The sequence below is a fragment of the Camellia sinensis genome, chromosome 2 (genome assembly GCF_055761805.1).
Source record: "Camellia sinensis isolate YWXY chromosome 2, ASM5576180v1, whole genome shotgun sequence".
NCBI lineage: Eukaryota > Viridiplantae > Streptophyta > Magnoliopsida > Ericales > Theaceae > Camellia > Camellia sinensis.
The window spans coordinates 99123307-99130390 of record NC_138962.1 but is presented as its reverse complement, the minus strand read 5'-3'; the positions used below and the strand labels follow the sequence as shown (position 1 = coordinate 99130390).

At 32.1% G+C, this 7084-nt stretch overlaps 1 pseudogene across 1 annotated transcript in view; it reads left to right on the top strand.

The window, feature by feature from the left end:
* The first annotated feature begins 275 nt into the window (after positions 1-275).
* Positions 276-7084, top strand: part of LOC114323377 (two pore calcium channel protein 1A pseudogene) — a 29719-nt pseudogene continuing 22910 nt past the window's right edge. Inside the window, exons 1-2 of the transcript XR_014358552.1 lie at positions 276-414; positions 535-619. The product of XR_014358552.1 is annotated as a two pore calcium channel protein 1A pseudogene (transcript). The remainder of the gene's footprint in view (positions 415-534; positions 620-7084) is intronic.

Sequence of the window (7084 nt, the reverse complement as noted above, 5' to 3'; positions counted from 1 at the left end):
GAAAGCCCTCGCTATCACCTGGGATGATGAATCAAAAAGTGATAAAGATGAAAGTGACAGCAAAGATCAAGGTGAAGAGGGACATGAACAATTTCTTGCTTTCATGGCAGCTTCCGAAACTAAAGGACGAATAGAGTATTCAAAGAGGCCGGTTGAGAATGCCACTGATAATGAATCGTCGGAGAATGATGACGAAGAGCTTCAGCAATCTTATGAAAAGTTGTATAAGGAATTTCTTAACTTATCCAAATTAAATGACAAGCTCACTACTAATAATGAGTGGTTCCATTTCACTTGGAATGCTGATATTGTTTTTCATCTGCTTCATGAGTACATTCGCCTACTCCACCAAATATAGATACACCTCCATGAGCTTCGACAATATTGTTAACCCTAAAGAGGACAACTTCCTCAGTCTGTTACAAACTTGCAGTTGCAGTTGTAAAACTATGCTTTTCAATATTTCTTCAATGATTTGTTGAAAATTTAAATAGAAAAATGTACTGACTATTGTATTTGATTCTTTGTTCTCAGGGCTTTCTTGTTGTGGAAAAAACTTTAGGATGTATGCATGGTCATCGTCTAAACTGCATTGCGAGTTTTTGTGCCTCTTCTCAAGGTATGCCAGAAATTTGCTTGAGTACTTTGGATGCTCTATTCTAAAATAATGTTGTATCCATTAATGTTGAAAACTCTCATGGATGATAAAGGAATAAGAGATAGAAAAAAAAAATGATAAAAGGAGTAAGAGATATATCAAGATAATTGAGAAGTCCTTTCCATAATTAAAAAAAACCTCCCTCCAGCACACTCTTAGGAAAGACTTTTGACCATTTAAATTTCCAGACCTTGCAAAAAATCACTTTGTGTTTTCAGGCCTTACTCCTTGCATGCTATTCTACATTTGACAGTTAGTAAGCCACCTCGTCTAGTCAAAATCCATGTGGGCAATCCATAGTTACTTTGCCACTCCAAAAATGACAATATGGAAGAATAATTGAAAATCCTAGCCCACACTTTTCCTTAAAACTCAGGTATGAAGGAGAGGGAAACTAGAGTCTTATAACTAGCATAGATGGGGCAACTTCAGGCGATATGGGACACATTCCAATACCTTCCTAGACCATAACATACAATAACTGGATAAACGGCATACCAGTTACAGGCCTAGCCAAGCTCTGATACCAAATTGAAAAGTCCAACCCACACTTTTTAAAACCCAGGTATCAAGGAGAGAGAAACTAGAGCCTTATAACCAACATAGATGGGGCAACTCCAAGCGATATGGGACATATTCCAATAAGAATTGGTCATTTCATCTTTTACTTGATAGAGTAGCTAAGACTTTACAATAATAGTTAATAAAATGATGAAGTTTTTGGGATAAGGTAGGATATTTGGCTTCGCTTTGGGCTTTTGTGTCTAGACCTTTCAAAATAAATAGATAAATAAAATGATGAAGTTTGGTCCTTTTTCCTTTAAGTGAACTTGAGTTTGGTTGCTAATTTCAATTTATTTGTTATTAAGCAAATTCGCTAGCCTTCTCATCTCCACTACAATTGTGTTCATGTATATTACTTTGAACCTCTTGTCAACTTATGGTTTTGTTTCCTTATCTTGCTGGTAGCTTTTGAGGATGCTTGAGACTCTGCACAAGAGTATGGAGGTTTGTTATAGGAAGACTAAAAATAAAATGGTAGTGCAGGCAGAAATACCCATGCACATCTGAGAATTCCCTTGTCGTCAAAGGCAATAGATTCTGTGTGCAATCTGCAAGAAACTAATTGAAGGGATTTGAATGTCTGGTTTGTGATGGTATGGAAAGTTAGATGGATTCCATACTGATGTTAAAGTTTGCTCTCTTGCTGACGAAAGCACTGGTGTCTGGAATGGAATGAAGTTATCATCAGATAGTGCTTTTTGGATTTTGAAGCTGAGTTGATATGTAAAATCTGTTTTTTCCCAAGCCTTGATGATGACATACTGGTTTGGCACTTTACTAAAAATGGCCTTCTTTTTTCTATTAATCGGCATATCATTGGGAGATAGATTTGCAAAGAACAGAAACATGGGTCAGCTCTTCAGATGGTGAGCAGCAGCTCGTAGACCACCTAAAAAGGAATGAGTTTGAAAGGGCATTTGGGAAGAATATTTGGCTGCTGAAAGTTCTGAATAAAGGGAAAATCTGTTCGAATATCCTTCATGTTCAGTGAAGCTTGAGAGGTGCAAAGTAATTCAACTTGATGACTGCTAACTTGTACATTAGCAGAAAATTAGTGCTGTTTTTGGTGATTTGAGTCAGCTTACAATGTGATTGACAGTGTTAGCACTGTAGTCATTCACTTCCACACCCAACACAACTTGTGGATCAATGCAGTTCTGGCCCCTTTTTAAGTCTCTTGACACATCTTCATTTGTAGCTCTGCTTAGATGGCTGATTTATTATAATTTAACTTTCTTCTAGTCTATGCCACGGAGGCCTAATTTAGTGTTCACATGTATTCACTTTCCAAGAGCATTCTTGAGAGAGAGTATGCTTTGTTAATTGCTTATATAAATGATGTAGAAGCACAATTACTTGAACAAAGTTCTGATCCTGTATTCAATTTAGTTGTTGTTCTAAGGCAACATGCTAGCTTGGCACTTGGAACATAAAAAATAAAAAACCCTATTGAGTCAAGTATAAAATTGTCTGAAGGAAAAAATAAAATTGTCAAGTACAAAATTAAAAAATAAAAAATCCTATTGAGTCAAGTATAAAATTGTCTAAAGGAAAAAGATGAAATACATATATATAAACATACATAATATATCTGTACCATTTATATATATGTATATTCCAAGCCTTAATCTCATATATCTCTTTAATTTCTTCCCATTATTGTCATAATGGCTGATAATATTATTCCTCATTCTATGGCTATCAACTTTAATCTTATTCTAGCATTGTAGTTGTGGAATGATTCTTTTGCTACATATAGATTAATATAATGTTGAAGAGCCTCTTGTTTCTTTATGGTAAAACACGAGACAGAAACCTCTTCTATACTGTTGGATTTCTCATCTCAAGACTTATCTAGGCACTTTTTGTTTTACCAAGGAATGATATGCGTCTTGTCAAGAGGCTTAGAGTGGGCCTCATTGCCCTTTTGTCACGCCCTCAAATTAAACCCATAATCATACATTCATAAAACAAGAAAGAGATATCATATTCCCAACATCAGAGTATTCTTACAAGAGATATTGCATGTTGACAACAAAAGTAAATGCCCTATAGGCTTACAACTTTCCAAGTCAACACTTGGGTTCATCAAAAAATAGAGTTCTAACTCTTTACACAGAATAAGCCCTTGGCTTGATATACATGTAATACAAAAAGGGTAATCACAAAAGATCTCTTAGCCACTAAGCCTCCTAAGCTACGTCCTTGGAGGTGGCATATCACGCCCCAAAATTTGGACAATTAACTATTAAATTAGGACTAAACCCCAATCAATATTCCATCATCCAAATCCTAGGGGTGAAACAAAAAAAACTAAAACGCCAACTAAACCATCCACCATAATCTCATTATCAACAAATACCTCGACATTAAGTGCCAACAACTAGTCCAAACAACTTAAATAAAGTACGGTTACAAACCAATCTAAATTATTCCAATACTAAAGTCATAAAGAGAATAATAAATACATAGACTAATATCAATCCTTAACTCAATAAAACAAATGAAGTCCAAACGGCAGGTCCAACACTATCGTAAATCCAAGTCACCACCGAAGCCCCAACTAATCCTGCAAATGAAGATCAGCTGCGCTCAAACAGAACGCACCCGAGTTGCCAAGAGACAAAACGGGTCAGTATACAGGTATACTGGTATGAGTACAAGAATTGACACCCACGTGTCCACCAGACACAAACAAAAAGTATATTATTTCTTGTTATGGAACAAGACAAGTAGTTCCAACCGTACCGAGAAGAATGAGTAGTTTCTCGAGATACGGTGGCATTTAGTTTCTTGTCCGTATACAACGAAATATAAATTGATTATAGAATAGACAGTATAGAAATAAAAATATGGTGGGTCAGCCCTGCATAAAAAGTTAGTAAGACCCACCATCCTGCAAAACCAATAAAATTAGTATAATTTAATCATAAGTAACTTGTTGAAACAAATATAAAATTACACCGTTTCATACTTAAATAATCCGAATTGATCAAAACTCAAATAACGAAAGTTGTACAGAATCAAATTTCCTATAAGACGACGCGTACGAATTTAACAGAAACTGAACAGGTTAAGAGAAAAACTTGATATAAAAATCTAAACAAAATTCAATCGAAAAATCTGAAGCTGAAAACGAACCAAAACTGCCCTAAGATGATTTTTTTCGAAAAATTTCAAAACACGAAAAGTGTGCAGAATGATGTTTTACTTCAGTTTACGCGAAACCAATAAAAATGAGCTCGTTTCATGGGTTAAAACAGCTTATAAAATCTGCATTACCAAAATGAATCAAACCGACAATAACCAAGGTCATCCGATTATAAGTTCTAATCGATCTTTTTAATAAAAAGGTACAACACAAGAGTTGTCCAAAATCACGTATACATGCCTCTTCTCAAATTTCATAATTTATCAAGATCTTTTACTTTTTTTTTTTTATCAAGTACATAACAGTACCATACACACTATACTGATAAATTCATAATTAAATTCTTTGTTCCTTAACTCCACCACTTCGGCCCTCCCCTTCCGGCCTACACATATATCCCATCTGCCTCCCGTATACCTAACACCGCTCCGAAGCCAAACTTGCACGGGGATATCGTCCCGAGTTTGACTCACACTCCCCGGATGGTTAGCATATACGTACGCGCGCAAATCAAAGCACTCGTCTACTCATGAGAACGAGGCAACAATATAAATAACATCTCATCAACATCATGAGACAAATATAACAATGCCGGGCATAAGGCATTAAACAACTCTCATAATCCTCACTTTTTTATACACTCTTTCTCCCCATCACTCAAATAAAACAACAATCCAAGGAGTCATGGTGGAGTATAAGGAATTTATCTACAAGTTCATAAGTAATATCAATTTCATATAACCATGAGTGTAATTACAACCATAAAATAAATCCCTATAAAAATCATAAACATGGCATACACAATTAATCCAAATAAGTAAAATCAATCCTTCATTTACATGCAAATACAAAATCAATACAACATCAAAATAAAAATAAATAAATAAAAACAACGAATCAATCCATCCTCTAACCAATATCAATGGATTCTAAGTTTATTTTAATTTTATATAATCATGAGTGTGATTACTATCATAAAATCAATCCATATAAAAAAAAAACCCGAAACCTGGTATGCAACTAATCAAAATAATTAAAATCAAACAATCATCTAAAAACCCTAAACCTTACACAAACAACCAATCAAAATAATTAAAAATCAATCAATCATCTATAAACCCTAAACCTTACTTACACAACTAAACACAATAATTAAAATTAATCAATCATCTAAGAAAAAAACTAAACTTTACCTACACAACTAATCAAAGTAATTAAAATCAATCAATTATCTAAGAACCCAAAACTTTACATACATCACTAGTCAAAATAATTAAAATCAATCTATCATCTTAGTGTGAATACAAAATCAAACTAATATCCAATAAATAAATAAAAACAAAGAATTAAATACAAATCCAGGGAAGTGGATTTTGTACTCACAATTATTTTTGAAGATTAAAGAATCACTCAAAGAATTAATAAAGTCACCCAAAATAAAACCCTAAACCTTGCATACCCAACTAATGCAATTAATTAAAATCAATCGATTATCCAAAAACTCTAAACCTTACATACACGTCTAATCAAAATAATTAAAAAATTAGCCAATCATTTAAAAATTCTAAACCTTACATATCCAACTAATTAAAATAATTACAATCAATTAATTATCTAAAATCATAGACCTTATATATACATCTAATCAACATAATTAAAATTAATCAATCATCTAAAAATCCTAAACCTTACATATACATCTAATCATCATAATTAAAATTAATCAATCATCTAAAAATCCTAAACCTTACATACTCAATTCATTAAAATTATTACAATCAATTAATCATCTAAAACCTTAAACCTTACATATACATCTAATCAACATAATTAAAATTAATCAATCACCTTAAAAAAAAACCCAAACCTTACATACCCAACTAATTAAAACTATTACAATCAATTAATCATCTAAAAATCCTAAACCTTACATATGCGTCTAATCAACATAATTAAAATTAATCAATCATCTAAAACAATCCCAAACCTTACATACCCAACTAATTAAAATTATTACAATCTATTAATCATCTAAAAATTCTAAACCTTACATATACATCTAATCAACATAATTAAAATTAATCAATCATCTAAAACAATCCCAAACCTTACATACCCAACTAATTAAAATTATTACAATCTATTAATCATCTAAAAATTCTAAACCTTACATATACGTCTAATCAACATAATTAAAATTAATCAATCGACTAAAACAATCCCAAACCTTGCATACCCAACTAATTAAAATTATTACAATCTATTAATCATCTAAAAATCCTAAACCTTACATATACGCCTAATCAACATAATTAAAATTAATCAATCGTCTAAAAAAAATCTCAAACCTTTCATACCCAACTAATTAAAATTATTAAAATCAACTAATCATCTAAAAATCTTAAACCTTACATATACGTCTAATAAACATAATTAAAATTAATCAATCATCTAAAAATCCTAAACTTTACATATACATCTAACCAAAGTAACTAAAATTAATCAATCATCTAAAAACCCTAAAGTTTACCTACACAACTAATCAAAGTAATTAAAATCAATCACTTATCTAAGAACCCTAAACTTTACATATACTACTAGTCGAAATACTTAAAATCAATCTATCATCTATAAACCCTAAATCTTATATCCACAACTAATCATACCTAAAATTATGACCTAATCACTTACAATATAACAAATGGCTATTA